General features: G+C 44.3%; 1 protein-coding gene and 1 non-coding gene across 2 annotated transcripts in view; both read left to right on the top strand.

Annotated features, from left to right (window-relative positions):
• LOC135107883 (homeobox protein Hox-B1b-like) overlaps positions 1–23,896 on the top strand; it is a 50,691-nt gene that overhangs the window by 7,546 nt on the left and 19,249 nt on the right. The window lies entirely within an intron of this gene.
• On the top strand, positions 10,903–10,975 carry Trnak-cuu (transfer RNA lysine (anticodon CUU)). The gene has a single exon. It is a non-coding gene; the product is annotated as a tRNA-Lys (tRNA).

The following is a 23,896-nucleotide window of genomic DNA, read 5'->3' as shown; positions in this document are numbered from 1 at the left end:
TGCCATTCCTTGCCTCATTGATTACCAGACTTACATACCACGTCGCAAGATCCAACATAAAAGAAGAAGCAAATACCTCTCCACAAAAACAGCACAGATTTGTGTTTTGTCTTTGTGTGTGTGTGTGTGTGTGTGTGTGTGTGTGTGTGTGTGTGTGTGTGTTTGTTTAATTGCTCGTTTTGCAGCGGACTGTCATGTGGTGCTGTGAGAAAAAGTCCTCCTCTTGTCCCTATGTTGTGTCTTATCAGATGTGAGACTTATGCCTTTGTGTGTGTGTGTGTGTGTGTGTGTGTGTGTGTGTGTGTGTGTGTGTGTGTCTTTGATTAACATAGTAAAAAGAAATTGTTAGAGCTTGGAGCTTTAAATAAAAAAAAAATAGGTATATAGAGACCGAAATTAATAACAGTGAGTTGTTTTTATAAGTATAATATGAAATTGTAATTATTTCGTTCAGGAATATTAGGAGAGTGACAGTTAATTTCCCACAGATCCATTGAAGATCGTATTTAATTCTCAGTAAAGATAATACTTGGTAGATATTATTATTTCTTCAGTAAATCTTGTTATGAATGCAATGGACAAACAGCTACAAACGTCCTACTGCCAGCTAGACTGTTTGACGGAATGCACATGGTTAGTTGGTAGAAGCCAGCAGACCTCCATACATTTGGTAATTCCCGTATAATATATACTTTATATGTCATCCCTATAAATTTACCTAATCTCCTCATAAAACTCTTTACTGACTGCTCTAATAACCCTGTAACCGAATTTATCCCTGCCATTTATCACCCTACTCGAAATTAATTTTGTCGCTTAATAGTAAATATAATTGTTTTCGAGTATCACTATTTAATTTTGTAATATTACTGAAAGTGCTCATAAAATTAATTTCAAATGTTGGCTCTCAGTGAATCAGTATCATGAAAAAAAAAAAAAAAGAACCACCTAGAGTTAGAGGGCTTTAACAGATGGTGATGTAGGTGAGGGAAGAACAGGATGGGTCCTCAAGGGGCAGAGGAGGGGAGGGCGGCAGTGACATGACGGCGGCAGAAGATGTGGTTTTTAGTCAAAGTTAATTTGCATGTTTGAGGAGACCGACGGCAGGTAATGGTATAATTAAAGGGAAACGAATGTCAGCCGTCATAGAGAGAGAGAGAGAGAGAGAGAGAGAGAGAGAGATGAAAAATGTGACTGCCTCGTTCTTCAGCCTCACGTTGAGATCTAAGAGCGACACAAACTTTACCCAGCCTCCTTCTGTCACCCCGCCGCCTCTCCACACTCGGCCTGCTTCCTGGCCCCTCCTCCCGTTGTGGGGCGCGGCGAGGGTTGGCAGCCTCAGCCCTCGAGAATAAAGTCTGACTGCCAGTTCTGTCACCCACTCGTCCTCTTGCGCTGCAGGAGGGGCCGGTGGTGGCGGTGACGGCGGTGATGGTGGCGGTGGTGGTGGTGGAGGCGTGGTGAAGCCTTAGAGATATAGAAATTATGAACAGTTTTGAGTTAAATGCAATGTTAACAAAGTAAAAAGACGCTAAACAGTAAAGGACAGCGAGCGTTAATTGATATTTTTCAACTGGACTACATACGAATGATAACTGGTTTCGGAGGAAGTGAAATAAAAGCTACTACGGATAATAATAATCCGGGATAATTAATTTAGCCTTCACATTTTTAGCAGAAAGAAACAAAGGTTGATTTCGATGTAGAATTCAAGATATAAAAATTGAGAATGATCCAAATGGCAGGCACAGTAAATGGCGGAGGATCTTAATTCACCTCCCACACTTTTTATTTATTTATTTATTTATTTTATGTCTTTATTCATTTATTTATTTTTTATTTTTTTTTTACTCCCAAGTACTGCAAGATTTACTAAAGAATTTCCTCGTTATACTCACATCTCACTTTGCAGTTTGGCATGGAAATCATCGTTTAAGAATTTCCCACATTTTTCCACGGCTTGGGCACAGAGATTTCACACCCCCCCACTTAGTTTTCCCACATCCATGCGTAATAAAAAGCGGTTTGCGGTAAGGTTAGCACTCCCTTCCTTCTCTCGTTTTTGCGTGGAGATAAAAGTGTATTTCTGCATTGCATGGACGAGTGTTTTCTCTGCTCTAAATAGCTTGTTTCTCCCTACAGTGTGTGATTTTTTTCAGTGAGGGAAATGTACATTGACTAAACAAAAAAAGGAAAAAGTGTGTGTGAAGCGAGAGAGAGAGAGAGAGAGAGAGAGAGAGAGAGAGAGAGAGAGAGAGAGAGAGAGAGAGAGAGAGAGAGAGAGAGAGAGAGAGAATAAAAGAATAACAAAAAGAGAAGAAACAAAGAAAAAAGAAAGAGAAAGAAAGAAAGAAAAAGACACACACACACACACACACCTGCCTAACTACGCCCTCGATCACGCCCTGTTTCAGCGATTCGGTGGCGGCGGGTGGGCGGGGGGGCGGGCGGGGGACGGGTCGGGGAAGAAGGAGACGCGTGCTCGGGACCGCGTGATTTTCGGCAGCGGGTTTCAGCGGCGGCGGGAGGCATGACCGCGGTGTTTGGGTGTGCCGGAGTGCGTGGCGCCCTAACACTGGACACATTTGCTCTCCCGCCGATTAGCTGTTTGCCGTCCTTTTTACGTGTGGAATCGGTTCTTGCGGGTCTCTGCCAGCGTGGGGGAGGGGGGAGCGTGTCCACAAAACTGGTGTCTTTGAACCGTCACGCGGCTCGGCTCTGGTCTCCTCCATCCAGTTCAGCCAACCAACCATCTCTCTGTTTCGTTTCGTTTTGCTGCAAGTAACTTTTTTTTCTTCTTTTTTTTTTTTTCTTTTTTTTTTTGGCTCGCTGTAGTTTTTTTTTCTCTCTCTTTTTCGTGGTATTATGTTATTTCTAGGTATATATTCTATTCAAGACCTTTTTTTCTTTATTTGTTGCCGTAGTTTCGGTGTCTCTTGGAATTTTACTTTAAGTGTTTTTTTATAGGTGTCATTTCTACTGAACTTGTCTATTTTGTTTAGCTTATCTGCACGTGAATTCACTCTCGCATTGTCTATTACTGTAGTTTCTGCTCTTCCTTTAAAACATCACTTTTTTTTTTTTTAGGAATACGCAGTTCTCCTGAAAATATGTAAATCATTGCATATCGCATTTCCGCATTTTGTAGGATAAATAGCTAACTGCAACAATTCACTTTATTTCCCATAGCTTCAAAGACTTCAAAACTTCGGGTCACTAGGTCGTACAAAAGACACAGGTCACTTTTAAACAATTGGGTGACGCAAGACTTTACTGACTACCCTTAAAATCATTACTACAGGAGCCGCTGGTGTGACTCCTCTGTTTGTCCCCAAGATCATTATATTACTGTCCATGTTGTCATCTGTCATCTCCCTCGCACACCATAACTCCTCGCCCAGCTCTATGGATCTCGCTTCGGATGCGTCAACACAAAGACTCTCGATGCGCCGTCTCGCCTTAACAGTGTGTCATGTACCCACAGACGCCAGAGCAGCACGTAACTGTCTGGTGTTAACTGTGTCGTTTTAACTGATCTCTGCGTCTGAAATGTGTGTTTTGCTTTAACTGATTTGCTTATAACTGTTTTGTTTGAACTGTCTTGCTTTAATTCACCTGCTTTAACTGTTAACTGTCTTGCCTTAACTGTTTTGCCCTCCTGCTTTGTTTTGTCTTAATTGTCCTGCTTCAAGTGTTCTGCCTTGACTGTCTTAATTGTCTTGTTTCAACTATTTTGTCTTTACTATCTTGTCTTATTAACTGTCTTGTCTAAACTCTCCTGCCTAAACTGTCTCCTTTCTATCTTGTCCTAACTCTAATGTTTTAATTGCCTTGTTTTAACTGTCCTGCTTAAACTGGCCTGCCTTTACTGTCTTAATTGTTTTGCTCTAACTCTCTTAAGTGAATTGTATGTTTGAAATGCCTTGCCTCAGCTAACTTGGCTTAACCTTCTTGTCTCAGCCAGCTTAGTTTGTATTTCTTAGTTCCTTTTTTTTTATATATTATTTTTAATCTGAAGTTTTCTTTTTTACTACCTTTCATTTTAACATTACTACTATTTTATGTAAATTTATAACTCGGCACCATGTAAGTATCTCACTGCGCTTATCTTAACTGCCTAACTATTCTACTTTAACTGTGTCATGACTGTACAGATGCAAAGACTGAGCACTTTTCATCTAAGGAGAAACAACAATTTTGAATACTTGCATCACGGAAGAAAACGTAATTTGAAATACTGCGTCGCAACCTACATATAAGTCTAGATATCTGGGGTTTGACGCTTCTGCCGGGGCCTAGTGGGTCAGCTGAGGCCGCGTCCTGGGTCCAGATTTAGTGGGGCGGGAGAGCTGTGGTGACGTCACTACTGTTTACAAACAAGCCTCCGAAACCTAAACAAATTTGTCCCTTCTGCTCATGGTCTTCCCCAGAGGCGGCCTGGTAACATCCTTGCGTCTGGGAAACTTGGAGCTAAATGTTGTTAAATGTTTTGTGTGATGTGCCTAACGTGAAGTGTGAAGTAGTTGAAGTAGTATAGTTGTAATAGTAGCAGTAGTAGTAGTAGTAGTAATAGTAGTAGTAGTAGTAGTAGTAAAATAAATAAAAGTACTATAAGTAGCAGTAATAGTAGCAGCAGTAACCGGAAAACAAGTAGTCCTAATAGTGATAATTTTGTAGTAGTAGTAGTAGTAGTAGTAGTAGTAGTAGTAGTAGTAGTAGTAGTAGTAGTAGAGCAAAAGGCAATAGTAACATTAGTACAGTAGTGGCGATAATCTCGAACCCTTACAATATCTCCTACCTTGCCGTCCCCCCTCCAAACACTCCCACTTCCCGCTCTTACCCCGCCAGCATCGCGTCTCCAAGGCTCCCCGGGGACGCGAGATGAAGCGAGGAATGGGGCAGCGGGGCAACTTTTCTTATCGTCCCTGCATCCGGCTTCAGCTCATTACACAGCCACGTGGTCCGCGACACACATGGGGCCTTGAATGCCTCCGATCACTATCTCGGCACATCGTCACCACAGTGATTGAACAGTATTTGAACCCTCGAGTCCTGAAGGAGGGGGCGCTGGGCAGGGAGCAGAGGGAAAGGGTGGTTGTGGCTGTTTTGTGGAGGGGACGAGAATGGCTGGAGTTTTGCAAGGTAGCATGGCAAGTTTCTGGATGTCTGGTTGTGGATGTCTGACTTGTATAGGTGAGGAGAGGGAGGAGTTCGTAATGGGAGGCGTGTTTCTTAAGGGGATTTGGGATTTCATTTCGTTTTGGTGTTGCGGCATATATTCTTCTGGCTGAGGTCATGTGAGGGCCGATATCTTTCCCTTCGAGAATCTTAGGGGAAGCGACGTGTGTTTTATAATAGGGGGGATTCTTGTTATAATGGAAATATATCTAAGGTAAGCGAGTATAATGCTGTGAGGAAGGGAAGGAGTAACATTCACAGGGGAAGAGGAAGTGTCCTTGATGTCATCTTTTGAGGAAGTGAAGAGAAAAGTTGATGATGTTGAAGAAAATTAAAGATGAATAATACTCAACATTTTAATAAGAGAGACAATTAACTTTTTTTTTCTTTGTATCCACCGGCCAATCTTCTTTGCGCGTTAAAAATAACGGAAAATCACTTACCTCCCTTCTCAACTTTATCATTGATGGATTGCATTTGACTGATATTCACTCGGAATCCAACCTTGTAATTAGCGATAAATTTTTAATCCTATACTTACGTAATAATGTGTGCATGTGCTCCACTTTTTACTAATGACACCGGACATTTATGCTGATTAATGCCACGAGGATGATCGCTGGTGGCTCGGTAAGGTAATGGATAACAGAGGTGATGTCTCATCCCCACTTAGTACTCTATCTGTCTCCATTTGGTGCCCTCTCTGTCTGCGTTTTGCTGCTTATCTCCTCCCAGGCAGCTCAGTCCTCGGGGCAGCGCTGCGGCTATCCGTTGGTTCCATGCTCGGTCTGCACTTGGGTATGAGTGTGCATCGATGGTTCGTGTTTTGATCTTGTTCTTGTTCTTCTTGTGCTTGTTCTTGTTTTTCTTGTTCTTGTTCTTGTTTCTGTTCTTCTTATTCTTGTTCTTCTTCTTTGTCATTGTCGTCGTTGTCATCTTCATTTGTTGTTCTTCTTTTTCTCCTCTTCCTCCTCATATTCTTTGCCAATGACTTCTTTATTTTCTTGTTCTTTTGCTACTACTACTACTACTACTACTACTACTACATTCACCTACGTCAACGGTATTTACGCACATATACTTGAAGCCAAATGTTAAAAATATCTCCAGCAGACAACCCGCAATACACCTCCATTTTCCTTCTCACCAAACCTTCCCCTTCTCTCCCTTTCCCATTCACTGCACCTCCACCTCTCCCGCCTGACTCACCTCCTCCATACCCTCTTCATTCCCTCCTCTTCTCAAACACGCGTCTCCCTTCACCAAGATCATAAATTTCAGCGAGGCGGTAAGACTAATGCTTGTGTCGCGGCCGTGTAATGACCCTCCTTCTGTCCACGGCCGCCACTTCTATTCTGTAAGGGCTGGGGTGTGGTGCGTCATTTGTAGCGCCATCCGAACGCCTCCTCCTCTTCCAACGGGCTTAGAGGGGCAGGGAGGCGGAGGGAGGGAGAGTGAAAATGGATGAAGAAGGACAAGAGGTGGTAGCTTCTGTATGTCTGTTTTCGGTGACTGAATTTGTCGTCTTTGGAGTTTTCTTCCGCCTTTCATCCCTTCCGTGTGTCTCTCTGAGTGTGTTCTCTCATTCCTTCTGCTTGTGTGTGTGTGTGTGTGTGTGTGTGTGTGTCGTTATCCCTTCATTCCTTCTCTCTCTGATTCTATTCTTTCTTTCCGTCTGGGTCTCTTCCCCATCCTTCCTTCTGTGTGTCTCCTTATCATTGACTTTCTTCCATGTCTCTCTCCTTTTCTATTCCTTTTTTCACTGTCTGTCTCTGTCTCAATTCCTTAAGTCTTTCCATCTCTCTTCCTCTCTACCCTCTCGTTTTCTGCCTCTCTCCCACTGCCTGCTCCTTTTCCGTCTCTCTATCTTCTTATCCATAATTTCTGTCTTTTTCCTTTCTCCTTTCTCTTTCTCTTTTGCTTTGCCTTCCTTCCACACCTTTCCTTCTCTGTCTCCCACTCCAGCGCTTCGTTTCTGCACCGCTTCTTCTCTATCTCTCTTTTTCTTCTTTCTCAGTCTCCAATCCTTATTCCTTCTCTGTATCTTCCTGTCCTCTGTATCTTGTCTCAGATCCCCCTCCTCCGAGCCCAGCATCCCCTCCCCCTCAGTCTAATTGTTGTAAGAAGGTGATAAGAGTAACTAACGCGGCATTAAGGACTTAACCACCTCGTCCTGGCCACCCTGTAAGCGGCCGCCAGTCAGGTTGGATGCCACACAGTGACATTCATTAATTTGGGGTGACACCCGCATCATTAATCATGGAAGTGGGCGCGGTGGTCCTCCATCACTCCCTCTCTCCCTCTCCCTCTCTCCCTCTCTCTCCTCTACCTTGTCCTCCTCCGTCCCTCCCTCCTTGAATGGCTCCTCCTCTCCTCCTCTCCTCCCTCCTTCTTCTTCCCGGTGACTGATACGCTCTCGGTTTGGTTTGCTTTTAAAGATAAAGTGTGATCAGTTGTTGAGGCTTAGCTGTGTGTGTGTGTGTGTGTGTGTGTGTGTGTGTGTGTGTGTGTTGGCTCAGGAACGCTGGTTAAAATGTAGTAGTAGTAGTAGCAATAGTAGTAGTAGTAGTAGTAGTAGTAGTAGTAGTAGTAGTAGTAGTAGTAGTAGTAGTAGTAGTAGTAGTAGTAGTAGCAGCAGCAGTAGCAGCAGAGGCGGTAGCAGCAGCAGCAGTAGTAGTAATAATACTTGTTGATTGTTTGTTGCTGCTGCTGCTGCTGTTGTTGTTGTTGTTGTTGTTGTTGTTGTTGTTGTTGTTGTTGTTATTGTAGCCACAGTAGCGGCAGCAGCAGTAACAGCAGCAACAACAGCAGCAGCAGCATCCACAGCAGCAGCAGCAGCAGCAGTAGTAGTAGTAGTAGTAGTAGTAGTAGTAGTAGTAGCAGTAGTAGTAGTAGCGGTAGTAGTGGTGTTGATGGAGATAACATAAATATAACATGAAGTACACACAAGTCACGCATCTGAGAGAAGTGCACGTCGTAACGATACAACTATGATTCCACAGTTGCCTTGTTATCTACACGTATACAAGCATTGACACTTTCTTTAGTCAATGATATTTACTTTTTAAACATTCTCTGTCACACCAAGACTGTTTCTTCCTCGTTATTCCTCTCACCAACACACCCTCGGCGTTCCCTACACCCCATCCATTACCTTAATCCATTCACTCAAGCATTTGAATACGTTACCTCCAGGACACTTCCAGTCTGTCACACCCCTTTTTTCACCCAGCCGCGACCCCCTGCGCCCCTTCACTCCCTCCCCCCTCCCTCAAGCTCTCTCAAAAACCCATCCGTCAAATGACAGCTCGACCACACATACATCACTTTGCAAATATGAATCCATTCCCGAAGTCAAAATACTCACAGCTAATTGTCTCCGAGGGATGATTAATGGCGGAGTTGGTATCCTCTGTCGCTCCAAGGGTGGGGGGCGCCTACCTCCTGCTGGCGGGGAAGGGGGAGGGGTCGTTGGGGAAGCGTCTGGTGTGGTCTCAAGTTGCTGATGGTCGTGTCTGATGCTGTCCATACGGGTCCGCCGCCCCCCGCCTTCCCCCTGATCCTGCTCCTTCTCCTCTCACTCCTCCTTGCCCCCTGGAAAGCTGGGAGGAATTTATACCTATCAGATCCAGTTTTGATGTTCCATATATTTCTTTATTTGTGAGTTAAGTTTTATTAGATATAATTACGTAGAAAACTTTCTTTTTGGTTATCAAGTTGAGTTAGCTTTAGCTTAGTTTAAAAAGTTTGCTAAGTAGTTTAAGTTTTGTCACGATACATAATTCTGGCGTTTCAACTTGTATGTATGGTAGTGGTTACCTGTCACACTCGTGTACGTGTTTCTTATGACATATTGAGTTCACACTGAATGTAAAACTCTGACAGACGGTTCTCATAACGACCGAGAAAGTATGAGTTAAATAAAAAGGAATGATAAATTGCGTTTTTGATCGTCACAGGAAAATATACATAATAGAAAATTATGCGCGATTAAGAGTAAATTTCACAGGTAATAGTCTTGTATTTTTTTTTTTAATTCATGTATCTTGCTGGAAATTACACACTTCATGATCTTGTATGCTCGTTTTTCTGTGTATCATCTTCCACTCTGCCCTCACTGCTAACAACTCATGACAGTGGCTATTTATTACCTCCACTCCACACTTCACACGCCTTCGCTTCTCTGTTTCGAGGTGACAAGAGTCTCAGTGACAGTGAGAAGATCTTTATCATTTACTTTTTTTTTTTTTTCTGAAGAAGAAATTTTTTTCCCTTGTTTTCTTGATATTAAGTGACTGTTTCTTGCTTGTACTGGTGACGGTGCCCGGTGATATTAGTAGTTGTAGCAGAGCAGTAGTAGTAGCAGTAGGTAGTATTAATAATTACAGGTACATTTAGCTAAGGAAAGTGCGTGTGAGAGAGCGTCTTTTAATCACACAAGAGGAGCTTAGGAGATTCATTCAGTACTAGTAGTGGCGATCGTGACGGTAACCGCAGCAGTACTAAGTAGGAATGGAGGTGCTGACAACTCTCTTTGTTTTTGGCATTGGCAGTATTGGGGACAGCGGTAGAAGCAGCGGAGGAGAAAGAAAATGGTAACAATGTAGATGGTGTGATGGATTAACGATCGATGGTGAATGTTTGAGATTGGACGCCAGTATTGGGAGCTGAGTGGCGCTGTGCTGAGCCTATAATTATGGCGCGGTAATGAAAGAGGTGCTGAGGGTGCAAGGGAGGGAGAGAAATAGAACGGAAAGGGAGGAGAAAGAGAGTGGGTGGATGGGACGGCTCAGGACGAGGCGGCGGGGGACTAGGTACAAAGGGGCGACGCTGACGGGGACGAGATGGCGGGCGGACAAGATATCAGAGGGCGACGCTGACGAGGGTGAGGCGTGAAGAGTCCTTACATTGCATCTTTAGGACTACAGGTTTGAAATGGGACTGCTTGTGACCTTGACTTTTCACATCGTCATATTTGTAGAGTTTCCTCCGTTCGTAAAATTGTCAGTGGTTAATCGTATCGTACATAGAGTCGTGTTGGTCTTTTCATGAATTTCTGCAGTAGGTTTTACGGTAGTGCAGGTGTAAAGTACTGTATTCTTGATCTTGGTGATGTTTGGCAACCTTCCCAGACTCCAAGGCGTATAAAAAGAGGTGAGAGAGAGAGAGAGAGAGAGAGAGAGAGAGAGAGAGAGAGAGAGAGACAGAGACCTAATAAAAAATAATCACTTCTAGGAACACATGAGCTTTAAATGATAAAAAGAGGAGACACACACACAGGCAGACAGAGGGACACTCAGGCACTCCACCACCACCACCACCACCACCACCACCACTGCAATCACCACCAGCCATGACATCACCAGCCGTCACACCTGCGTCCAGCCGTCACCCTCACCTGCACCCTTCCATTTACTGTCTGGTGGATGTACATACCACCTCATCTCTTTTTTTTTTTTTTTTTTTCCCCAGCCTTCCTCACCAGACGAGACGCAGACGCCACAACCTCCCCTGCAGTGTTTCCATCTCAGCTTCACTTGGACTGCTATATTTTTCTTTTCTCATCTTTTGTGTCTTGCTTTACTCATCCCAAGTAATACCACTCATCTGTATTATATCACCCTCATTCCTTATTACCAGAAGAGATATAATATTCCTTCCCTACTATCTCAAGATTTCTCCAGAAACAAATTAACAAGCCTGATTGGACCAAATACAGTATCAGCCCGGCTAGCTCAGTCGGTAGAGCACGAGACTCTTAATCTCGGGGTCGTGGGTTCGAGCCCCACGTTGGGCGGCATTAATATCTGCTAATTTTTTGGAGGGCTGCTGTGATGCTGATTCGTGCGTATTCGGACGCACGGGTTCGAATCCTGGCCATGGTCCGGTGCTTGGATGGGCATCCACTCCCGGGTAACGGTTCCCAAATGCCAAGTCATAGTCATCCGAAGGAGGCACCGTTTAAACCTTGACTCATCACAGAAACCCGGACGTAAATACCGAAAAAAAAGGAACATTGAACATTTGTAAATATGTACTTTTTTCAGGGCCATGACCAGACTCCTTTACACTTAAAAAGATGTATCCACTGTATAGTAACACTTATGGAAGGAATTAAATATAACAACGTCAAGGCTATAATGCGTGTATACATTTGGTTTCACATATTAATTTGCACAATCGAAAAGAGGCGTGAGGTCGATTTCATCGTGTCTGTTTCGTGTGTCCAAGGGGAGTGCAGAGGGCAGCCTGGAGAGCCTTGCACGCGCCTCTTGGTGATGTGTAAGCGCCGCAGGAGGAGGCTCGCGCTGCCCTGATCATTTGTTAGTCAGATGAGACAGCGGCGTGGAGGACAGTGGAGCGTTGTTATCACTGAAAAGAACTTGATGTGAAGCATGATGCAAGTACTCGAGTTTTCCCAGTCGTGAAAAGACATGATTTAAAAGTGAAAATTGACTATAAAGCGAGCAAGCTTTGGGGACTGAAAGAAAATGTAACCACTGAGGATCAAAAGAAAATGGGAATTAATTTGGCAGCTTACATCGGGTCAGCTTATGTGATATACTGTACAGGTCTGTCAATTTGCAGTTTCACTTATACATACATACATTCATTCATGCGTTCGTCCATTCACACACACACACACACACACACACACACACACACACACACACACACACACACACACACACACACACACACAGTTATTCAATTTGTACCTTAAGCTTCTCAAAATCTATAATAATTTTGTTGATAAGTGCATTTCACGTGACCACAACAGCTACAATATCATCAGTGGCCACCAGCTAACGTCAAACAGTAGAGCCAGCCAGGGAGCGGAGGGTGGAGGGAAGGGTGGCTCACGGGAAGGAAGATACGCATAACAGGAAAGAAGAAGAGAAAAGTGAGAGGGAGGAGGAGAGACATTCCCATCGGCCGTAGCGGTGAGAGTCTTACTTCCGCGTGGTCCCTCTCCGCTCTTGTTTAATTAACGTGATTGTCATGCGGACTGCTCTGCTCTGCTGCCTCTCCCTCCCGCCTCACCTTTCTCTCACCTCCTCCCGCCTCGTCTCCCTTTCATCTCCTCCCACCCGTCTCGTGTCTCTCTCACCTCGTCCCTGAGCTATATTTCCCTCCCATCCTCTCCTCCCAGCCTTCCCTCCTAACCTTCCCTCCATCTCGCCTTGCCAGTAAACGAGATCCTGATGAGTGTAATTCCCACCTGCCGGTCACTTTGAATGCTTATCGTTAACAAAACAAAGAGTCTGGAACTGTGTCAGGACGTGCATGTTATTTTTCTCGTCATGAATAGTGTTAAGTAAGAGCGTAATTGACTTCTTCGTCATTAGCATCAATAAATGCACCAGTAATTGCTATGCACGCACGAAGAGGGACACGAGATGCATCATACTACATGTCAGACACGAGAAATTGCAACCTCATTGTAACTGCCAGAGAGAGAGAGAGAGAGAGAGAGAGAGAGAGAGATCACCAGCCATTTGACCCTCTGCTATGTGATTCCAGAAGGAAGAAAGGTCCCGCGTCGCACGAGTTCCTCCTCTTCCTCCTCCTCCTCCTCCTCCTCCTCCTGAACCCCGCTCCACGCACCGCCACGTCACAGACCGCTATCGAGGAGCAAGCATAAAGCACCTCGTCACTGCACACGTCATCGGCATTGTATTAACTACCGCAGCCCGCGTCCGCCTCGCCTCCTCTGACACGTACACGAGTCATTACTAAATATTACACTCCTTCCCTCCCTCTCTCCACCCTCCACAGACAGCGCCCCTTCCCCCTTTGTACCGGTACTTGGCGCCGCAGCAAGCCCTCCTGTGTACAAACTTCCTCGCCCCATTATGCCCTGCTAATAAGCCAGCCAGTCAGCCAGGCAGCCACTCACCCTGCCCAGGCCGGCACCGCGGGACCACCACGCCACACCAGCGAGCAATACACGTTATCTCAAAACACGCGTGACAGCACCTCGCACTTGAGTCAACACTTATCTGCCGTGTAAGACTCCTCGAGGGATAGGATACTCTCGGCATTTTACAGGGTGTTGGCGGGCCCGGGATCACACAGGCTCTGGGTCGTGGCCGCGAGAGACGTGAAGGATCCTTGACTCTGTTTACTCGGTCGCTGTTGAGTGGCAGTGGTGAGGCCGTGCGTCGTGTAGACCAGATCCCTGAGCACACACATCTGCCGCCGCCCTCACCGCCGCCGCCGCCGCCGCCTCCTCCGCCGCTGTTGTTGGTGTTGTTGGTGTTGTTGATGTTGGTGTTGCTCTTGTGCTATTACTGTTTATTGCGGCGTTTACTGAGATGTATCCTAACTTGACCTAATAATGTGACTGGTTCAAGTGATGCTGTCTCATTTGTTGCCAGTGCCGCTGTTGCTGTTAAAACTTTCTTTTATAGTGTTTACTGGCAAGACGTAATTCTTCTTTCTTTTGGATAATTATATTCAAGTGATGCTTATTTCCTCTGCCAAGGCCGTGTTTATTGCTGCTCTTGGTGTAACGGTTTTCCTTCACGCGCATCACGGAGTCTGGTCTCTGTTTGACCAAATGAGATGAAGTTCAAGAGAAGCTAATCTTCTCGCGTTTACTTTGGGTTTTAAGATCACTGAAGGATCTGTTATACGACGAGGAGCAAAGGATTGGTGAATGGACTGTAAAGACCTGTAATGGAGAATACTTGTCTTGATGTTTATTTTACTACATATAATGATAGTTTGATTATTAGAGGTCGGGTGGTGGGAAGAAAAAGAAAGTGCGATATGAAATGATAGGACGGAGATAGATCAGGTAGCAAGGTATGTAGAGAAAAAAAAAACATTAAATGAAGGTAAAGGAGATAGGTAGAGTAGAGACGACAAATAAGCAGGATTAAAACTAGGAGGAGAAAATAAAGGAAAATCGAATTAATGATAAGTGATACGCCAAGATAAGAACAAAAGGAATGGATGGATAAAGTAAAAAATGAAGATAGTGAATGAGAGAGAAAATCAGAAGCATAGATATTGAGGAAATGAAATAGACAGGTGAAGGAGGTTAGTAAAGAGCAATTGAAGACGTGATTTTGGTTGGGCAGGCGAGATGGGTACCTGCTAGATGAATATGAGGTAGGTGAGTAGGAGAGGTGGATGGAATGGGTGTGTTGAGGGTGAAGCAAACAAAATTAAGAGGGAGAGAGTGAAGGAAATGGGGACTGGTATGAAGTTACGGTAGTTGAATAGGTTGAATAGGAAACGGAATAGGTAATGAGGTAAGGATAGGGTGAAGCAGGATGGAGGGCAAGGGGAGGATGAGTGGACAGGGTCAAGAGAATAGGATGAAGGGAATGGGAGGTGGGTAGAGGTGAAGGAGATGAACAGACAGGGTTAAGGTGAATAGGTTAAGGGACTTGGATGAGGGAAATGGGTAGTAGGGTGGAGGTGGGTAGGCAGGGTGGAGGCGAGGGCGGCGGCGGTGGCGAGCGGCCCAAAGCTCGGCCGTGTTGGTTGAGGACAAACAGTGTTGGGTAATTACGGGCGAGGCAGCAGCCGCCCCGCCGGCCGCTGTTGACACTACCAGACCCTCCTCGCCTTGTTGCGGCGGTGTGTCTCCCCCACCGCCGCTACCACCGCCACCACCGCTACCACCGCCACGACATCCACCGCAACTACCACCACCTCTACTGACACCATTAATATACTATTACTAATTAACATCACTACCACTATATGTACCACCTTCATGTCCCTCGTTGCCATCCTACTACCACTACAACAATTACTATGACCACTGTTGTCACTTCTACAACCGACATTCATTAAATATTAACATCATTACAAACCTTTCTTCTGTCCCGTCCCTCGCCACCAGCCTACCAATAGACACCACTTAACACCATCTCAGTCACCACCACCACCACCACCACCGCTTCTCCCCACCAGTACTAGGTATTGCCACCACCATCTGTCCAGTCACGAAGATGATGACTCACCGCTCACCACCACAATCTTCACCACAACCACTGGAGTAACCATGCTTTAGTTAATACCACTGACCACCACCACCACTACCACCACCACCACCACCACACCGCTACCACCACTGCTATACATGAATCTTAAAACACTAATCTCCATCATTGTCTCCTCAACACTAATAACCAATATTTTTATTTTTTTTTATTTTTTAGGTTATGACAGTTATCACCCTCGCCACCATTACACCATAATAAGAAATGCCAGTGATGATAATAGTAACAACAACAACAACAACAACAACAACAACAACAACAATAATAATAATCAAGACTCATCTTTCGAGCAGATAAATAAACACGAATCCTATTTAATTATATAGTTATCTTTAACATCCAATTGTATCATTTAAATATGTATCTTAAGTTCGCTAATACGGCCTTAGAACTGCACCCCTTGAGAGAGAGAGAGAGAGAGAGAGAGAGAGAGAGAGGAGGGGAGCGTAGTAGTAGTAGTAGTAGTAGTAGTAGTAGTAGTAGTAGTAGCAGTAGTAGTAGAAATAGCAGCAGCATCAATAACAGCATCAAGTAACAGTAATATTAAAGTAGAGAATTTTCAAGATGTCTTCAAGTATCTCAAAATCATAAATAGTCACCCACCGAGAGTCTTTGTTCCGTCAAAAACCTTCTCATCAGTGGTCTGGAGGGGAAGCACTCGGTTATCAAGGTGAGTGAGGGGCGTGAAGGGTCCCAAGGCAGCGTTCATAAGTTCACACAAGTGATCTCGAAGTCTTGACAGTTTGCAGGGATTGTGAGGTTGTCTGGTGGTATTCTTTGGTTCAGAAGTTCCCCTACGGTTGTGTAGTGGTGTTCAGTGGGCTTAGGGGCTCTTGTGATAATAGTGATGGCCATAATAATAATGAAAATAATAGTACTAGTAATTATGATACCTTTTTTTGCTCATACAGAAAATTTCTTCTGTATTTATCCAAAGTGCAAAGGAGAAAAGTATCAGTTTAAAAGATTAAAAACACTTTGTTATGCATATCCCTACAACTAAACATAAAAGAGAGAAAAAAAAACTCCATATCTCCAACTTTACACACACACACACACACACACACACACAATCTACACCATACATTGCCGACCTGCACTATTTAATATCCTAATACTCGATGGAATATAAGCCTCCCTACACCGAGAGGAGAGGTTCGGCCCCGCGTAGTGGTGTTAGTGGCTCGGTGGTTCTCGTGGCGGCGCGAGGAGGCGAGCGACCTTGGTAACCTACACCACCGAAGCAGCAAGATGGATGACAACCACTACCCTCTACTCCTCCCTTGCGCTCCCACACTGACTAGACTGGCCTGCATATCCTCCTCCTGCTCCTTCTCTTCCTAGCCTTCCTCTTGTTCTTCTTGTTCTTCTTGTTCTTCTTCTTCTTCATCTTCTTATTCTCCTACCCAAACACTAAGGGCCTCAGTGTTTGTTGCTTTTTGGTCTTCCTTCGTATTCCTTTGTATTCCTCCTCCTCCTCCTTCTCCTCCTCCTCCTCTCCTTCTTCTTCTTCTTCTTCGTCGTCGGTGTCCGCACCTTCATTTTTACCCTTATCAAAAAACTCCCTAGATTTTCGTTTCACACGTTTTTACTTACACATCAATTTAACATTATGAATTTCCATCAGCTGAAAAAAAATATATATTACTTCCTCACTAACTTTACTCACCACCACCACCACCACCACCACGTCAGCCTGCCTGCCTCCCTCGTCGTCTCGTCAGGTGAGGGTGAGGGTGAGTCACGTCCCCTCCCCTCACCTCCCCTTCACCGTTATGTCCACCCTCACGCCGCACGCTGACAGGGAGGCAGGGAGGGAGAGGGAGTGACTTCAGGCATACATATCCTTTCAGACGGGAATAAAATAATATGAAAAAAAAAAAAAGGATTCATAAATTGTTTAGTGTTTCCTTAGTGATTTGTGAACGAATTGTGAGTAAGTCTGAGATATTTTGGTGTTTAAGGAATTGTAATTATAGAGGAGGAGGAGGAGGAGGAGAATAAATGATAAAGGACAAAAGAAAGGTAGAAGGAAAAGTTAAGAAAGGAGCAGAAAAACAGCGAATAGGAAGACAAAGAACATAAGGAAAGTGGAAAAGGACTGGACAAGGAAGGGAAGGAAGAAGACTAAAAGAAAAGAAGAGAAATTACAAAACTAAGGAGATGAAACTGAAAACAAGGAGAAGTGGAAGAAGAAATAGAAGGTACATGAAGAGACAAGTAGAGGGAGACACTGAGGTGGAGAGGGAGAGTCTGAAGTGGAGAGATAAACTGAGATGGAGGAGCGGTGGGTGGAGGCAGCCTGAGGTGGAGGGAGGCGAGGATGTGGAAAATCAATATGGCGTGTTTGGGTTGGCGTGTGTGCCAATGTTTTACTGACCAGCAGTCCCTCCTCCTCCTCCTCCTCTTCCTCCTCCTCCTCCTCCTCCTCCTCCTCCTCCCTTATCCTCTCGTCTCCTTTTCTCTCTTCGTTTTCTCTTCTTTCGTTTCTTTTTTTTTTCTTCTTCTTCCTCGTGCCGTGTTTAACTTCGTCTTTGTTCCTCTTTCTTTCCTTCTTTCTCTTAAGTTGGAATTGTCTTTCTTTTTTTATTTATTTTACTTTTTTTTATTTATTCCTCTCGTGCTATTTGGCTCACAGTGTAATAGGATTCTCTCTCTCTCTCTCTCTCTCTCTCTCTCTCTCTCTCTCTCTCTCTCTCTCTCTCTCTCTCTCTCTCTCTCTCTCTCTCTCTCTCTCTCTCTCTCTCTCTCTCTCTCTCTCTTTTCTTCCTCTTCCTCTTCTTTTCGTCTTTGCTTTGTAATTTGCTATATCCTTTCTGTCTTCATTCTCTATTTACTTCACTTCACTTGCACTTTCTCTTCCTCTTTCATTCCCTCACTCATTCATTTGCTCTCCCTCAGTCTTGTTCACGATGACTTTTTACATTTATTATTTGCATTTAAATGGTTAATATTTGCAATGATGATAATGTCAAGGCGTAATGGCAGTGGTGGTGGTGGTGGTCATGGTGGTGGTGGTGGTGGTGGTGGTGGTGGCTGTGGTGGTGTGAATGGTGGAGGAAGCTTTATAAACAGGAATGTGAAGTGGATGTATTTGATAGGAAGCTTTTTTTTATTTTATTTACAAAGAAAGCTAAGAAATAAAAAAAAAAAAGTGCTTATGCTTCTTTCTGTATTTTATGGTTATTGAACACTGTATTTTTTTTATTGTTTATTATTATTATTATTGTTATCATCATTATTATTATTATCATCATTATCATCATCATCATCATCATCATCACTATCATCATCATCGTCATCATCATTGTTTCGATGAAGTTGCTGTTGTCTTTATCATCATTATTTATTTATTTTCTTCATCAGCGGTCATAGTAATCATAATAGTGAGGATGAGAGTGATTCTGAAAATAATTACTTATAGCACTAGCAGTAGTAGTAGTAGCAGTAGTGATAATAATGATAATAATAATAATAATAATAATAATAATAATAATAATAATAATAATAATAATAATAATAATAATAATAATTGAGGATCTTTTCAAATTACACTAAACCAAACACCCAATTATACATTCGACCACCGTCCCGATAGAGTAATTTCCCATATATTTATTTACCAGTTGATTAATCTATTCATTCATCTATTTACTTGTTTATTCTTATCATCTTCCCGTTGCTCGCCTCCCTTCCTCAGCCTTCGCCAGACTGAACACAAGGGCACGGCTGAAATGGCTTTGGGAGACGCGCCTTTCCTTCCCTCTCGCTTCCCCTCCCTTCATCTCAACTTCAAGGGAGGAATGTTGGAGAAAAAGTTACATTTTTTTCCCCAAGATTCAAAGTTAAATTTGTTGGGTAAGAGAACCACCTCGACTCTCCACTCATTCCCCCTGCTTCTCTTGCCTGCCCTCCCTTCTTCCCTGTCTTCCTTCCCCCTCATCCATACCCAACCCGGTCATCCATACCCCTTTCCCATCAGCCTTCCCATATGCCCTCTCCACCCCATCCATGTCTCCGCCTTCCTCTGCCTCTCTTTATCGTCCTCCCTCTCTCCCTTTCTCCCTTTTTAAACACACCGGCGTAAGACTGAAGTAGTTTCCGTCTATCTTTTTTCTCGTTGTTTTGGTTTTCCCTATCGATATTTAGTGTCTGGACGTCGTCAGTTTTACCTAGACTCCAATAACAAGTGTCCAGACTAATTGAATGACAAAACACCTCATGATCTCAACATCTCAGAAAAAAATGGCTCGTGCCTAACCTTCCTGTTTATACTTATTATCGAAGGTACATTACTGCTTCTGATTTTATACAGATTTCACAACAATCATTTTTCAACGTTAAAAAAAAAATATATATATATCCTCCCTTCTTTTTTTCCCCGCTCCGACGTCTCATAATTCCTATCCTACGTTTCTTAAGTTATATATCGTATATCACTGACTCCTATGGGTCGACATCACTGCTGCTTGTTCTTCCTTTGTGCTCCTTTGCGTTACATTCTTCATACCCACAGGCGGCATTGCGTCTCACCGTGTACTAGTTAATGACCTGAATACCAACCCACCCTACATTCTCCTGGTCATTCCTGGTGCTGGAGACGTACTTTTTGTTTACCAAGGCCTGGGCTGGGGAGGCAGAAGGTACAGGGAGGGAGTACAGGGTTAGGGAAAGGAAGACAAAAAGAGCAATTACAACCAGGCGTTTTTGTGTGTCAGGAAAAACTGTCATTGGAACATTCGTGATATGAGGAGAAAGTGGAGAAGAAATATGGTGGCCAAGAAGTAATGTGGAGGTAGTGTTGGAAATATGGATGAAGATGGATTAGTGCAGAGAGAGAGAGAGAGAGAGAGAGAGAGAGAGAGAGAGAGAGAGAGAGAGAGAGAGAGAGAGAGAGAGAAGGGTTGAGAATAACAACTTCAAGAAAATGTGAATGAAAGAACCAACTATTCAACACACACACACACACACACACACACACACACACACACACACACACACACACACACACACACACACACACACACACACACACACACACACACACACACACACACACACACACACACACACACACACACACACACACACACACACACACACACACACACACACACACATCCCAGACAGACATCCCAAGGTACTCACACCACGGTCGGCCATTTTCAGTCCTGCCTCCACCATCCATCTTGTGCAACAGTATCAAGTTTTCCTGCCTCGAGCGTCCAGTCATAATAATCGTAGCGCGCTAACCTCCTCCTCCTCTTCCTCTTCCTCCTCCTGTAATTGTATCGCATAGCCTTCTCACCATCACCGCTACACACACACACACACACACACACACACATACACACACATTTTCTGGCAGGTGTGGTGAAGAGCGAGGTTAGTGAGGCATGTGTGTGTGTGTGTGTGTGTGTGTGTGTGTGTGTGTGTGTGTGTGTGTGTGTGTGTGTGTGTGTGTGTGTGTGTGTGTGTGTGCCGCGCCTTCCCGTACACTCCCAGCCACCACCACTCCGCAGGCAGGAGGTGGGGCCAGGTCACGTGATGTAAACATTGATCCCGGCGTCGGCACAGCACTTCGGGAGAGGGAGGGGGAAGGATAGGAGAGAGGGAGGGGAGAGGGGAGGGAAGGTGCTATGGCCCCCAGTTACCCCCCACCCCCCACTCTCACCCCACACAGACTTAAACTTGAGCCTCAGCACCTGAAGGAGGAAAGGAAGGGAAAAAATTGCAGTTTTCTTTTATGCCTAGTTATATTTTCCTCTACATATACACCAACTGACGGGAAAACTAGGGAAAAATAATGAAAACAGATGTATAATTCCTTGTTTTCCTTTCCGGCAGCAGTTAATTTTATACTTTCAGGAATCCAGCTTTATATCTTCTTCCGTCTCCATGAACGCCATTTTCTTCTTAGTTTTCTGGTTTCAGTGTTTGGTGTTTCGTTTCCTTGATTTAATGTTGTTGTGAATCCAGATTTATATTTTGGCGCCCTTATTTTATTTCACGGTCACTGTTTCGGGTCTGTTATTATTACTATCATTATTTCCTATTATCTGATGGTTGTTATGAATGTAGATAGTTTCTGTGGGGTTTCTTGAGGGCTCATTTGATTCTCATATTAAAATTTTCCAGACATGAAGACTGAAGGAGAGACAGATATGCAGACGACAGGGAGTGTAGAAGGAGAGACAGATGTACAGATGACAGGGAGTGTAGTAGACAAATAATGCAATTCAAGAAGTGATGCATGAGAAATAAGGAAAGAAAGAGATCTTGTGGCACTAAATGAAGAGATATTGGAAGAGAAGCAGAGAAATTGGAGAAGAGGGAGAAGAGGAAGACAGAGAGCAGATGTGAGACAGAATGAAGGGAAAGAGGAAGTAGTTGGTGAGGAGAGGAACGAATGAAAGGGAGAGAAGGAATAAGAAAGATTAGAAGTAGGGAATGAAGGGACAAAGGGAGAGAAACAAAGTAGTTGGAGGTGGAGAGGGAGGAATGAAAGGCAAGGAAGCACAACAGAGGGGAGGAGAGAACTGATGACCAACACAGCACTTGTACCGTAGCGTCTTGGGGTCCATATTCTGAGACACTTCTGCGCCACACGTCCACGGCTTTCAGAAGGCTCTAGCTGAAGTCATGCGGGGTGTTTTTATGGTTCAGGTGACAGATTAACATGATTTCTACATTATTAACACGAGCAACGCACTTCAGAACCCGGCTAATTGTCGGTGTGGCCTTTAAAAGTAGTCTGTGTGAGAGAGCAAAGCGTATTTGATCACAACTTCCGCCACCATCACTACCCAAACTTATTTTCACTACTTTGAAGATACTGTATATTATGTCCACCACGATACATTCACCAGTGCACTCCACTTCAAGGCGTATCATCCTTCATTAAGACTCACAAACTAGTCGTGGATCTTTTGCTAAATGGGATTATAAGTGCTAAGTCTCCTTTGCTTTTAACATTATTCCTTTTCATATTCCCCTGTACTCATCTCTTCGTCTTCTTTTTATCCCCTTAAGACTCACAAACTTTAGTCTTGGATCTTATTTGGATTGTAAAAGCTGGTTCTCCTTTACTTTTAAGATCACTTCCTCCTTTTCGTGCTTCTCTAATCCTCTTATTATCTCCCTTTTATCATTGTCCTTCTGGCTTTCATTTATTTCTGACATTACTTGCTCCTTTTCATGTTCCTCAACTCGCCTCTTCATTTCCCCTTTATTCCCGTCATTTTTATCTTTTACTTATAACGTTATTTGTTCTTTTCATGCTAAACTACTCGTCTCTTCATCTCCCCTTGTATCCCGATCCTTATTTCCACTCTTTTTCCTCGACCACTTCCTTCTGACTCATTTCACCCACTCTGTCCCCTCATCTCGTGCCCCTTTCCTCATCCCCCTTCCTTTTCTCCCTTATTCGCTCCCCTCTCCACCCTCCACACTCGTCTCATCCTCGCCCTGTGTCGCTGCGGAGGCCTACAAGGCAATCTGGGAGGAGTGGAGAGGAGGACAAAGCTGGCCAGCTGGGAAGGGGCGTGGAGCGAGGCGGAGGGAGGAGAAGGAAGGGAAGAGATGGGTGGGTAGACAGCCTTTCCTCGTGTTATTGACGTCATGAACCTTACACACACACACACACACACACACACATACACTCTCTCTCTCTCTCTCTCTCTCTCTCTCTCTCTCTCTCTCTCTCTCTCTCTCTCTCTCTCTCTCTCTCTCTCTCTCTCTCTCTTGCTCTACCTACCACGCCTCGTCCTTTTCCTGCTCCAAGTCAAAAATATGAAAGCTTAGAATACTTTCCAGCTCATCTACGCTAAACTTTCGCTGACCATACTTGAAGTCAGCGGCGGGAAGGGAGCTGGAGGAGCGGGAGGAGTCTGGAGTGGGGAGGATAAAGGCTCTCCCCTTCACTGATCCATCTTACCTCTCCCCATTATTCCTCTGACAGCGCCAAGGGGACTTTTCACCCCAAAAATTCCGGTCCAGTTATAACTTCATAGGCTCATTGAATTGGTTGGATGTATACGCAGTAGGCCTAAATCCGCGACCTGTATAGGCTGTGTTAGGTAAACTGCTGGTGGATTGTGTCTAAAGAGGCGAGACTTGGGGCGTATTAAGGCAAGACAGATCATCATCACCCTGTTTATCATCACCATGCAGCACCACCACCGCCACCATATACCACTATATCAAAGAATTCTGCACCATTATCACCATCAGCACCGCCGCCGCCACTATCATCACAATCACAGCATGATACTAAGCAGCACTACATCACCACCTCTATTGCTGTCACCACCACCACCACTACCACCACCACGACCATAATCATCACACCACACCACACCATCAACATCATCACAGTCATCACGTCACAGCAAGCACTGTTACACCATTTCCACCGTCACCACACTCACCACACCACCTCAGGCAGTGCTACACCATCACCAACACCACTATCGACACATTTACCACACTATACCAAATACTACCACATCATTACCACCACCACCACAACTACAGTAGTCAACACACATAGCATCATAGTCTCCTTTTCCATAACAAAAACCTGACGCAGTTGATTAGAAAAACGTCCTCAGCTCTTATTTATTCCTTTAAGTATGTAAGAATCCATATTATTTTACTTTAGCCAGCATAATGATAAAATAAAAACTCTCCTGTAT

Source organism: Scylla paramamosain, chromosome 16, assembly GCF_035594125.1.
Source record: "Scylla paramamosain isolate STU-SP2022 chromosome 16, ASM3559412v1, whole genome shotgun sequence".
In the NCBI taxonomy this organism is placed as follows: Eukaryota; Metazoa; Arthropoda; class Malacostraca; order Decapoda; family Portunidae; genus Scylla; species Scylla paramamosain.
The sequence above is the reverse complement of the archived record's forward strand: the minus strand, read 5'-3'. Positions and strand labels throughout refer to the sequence as shown.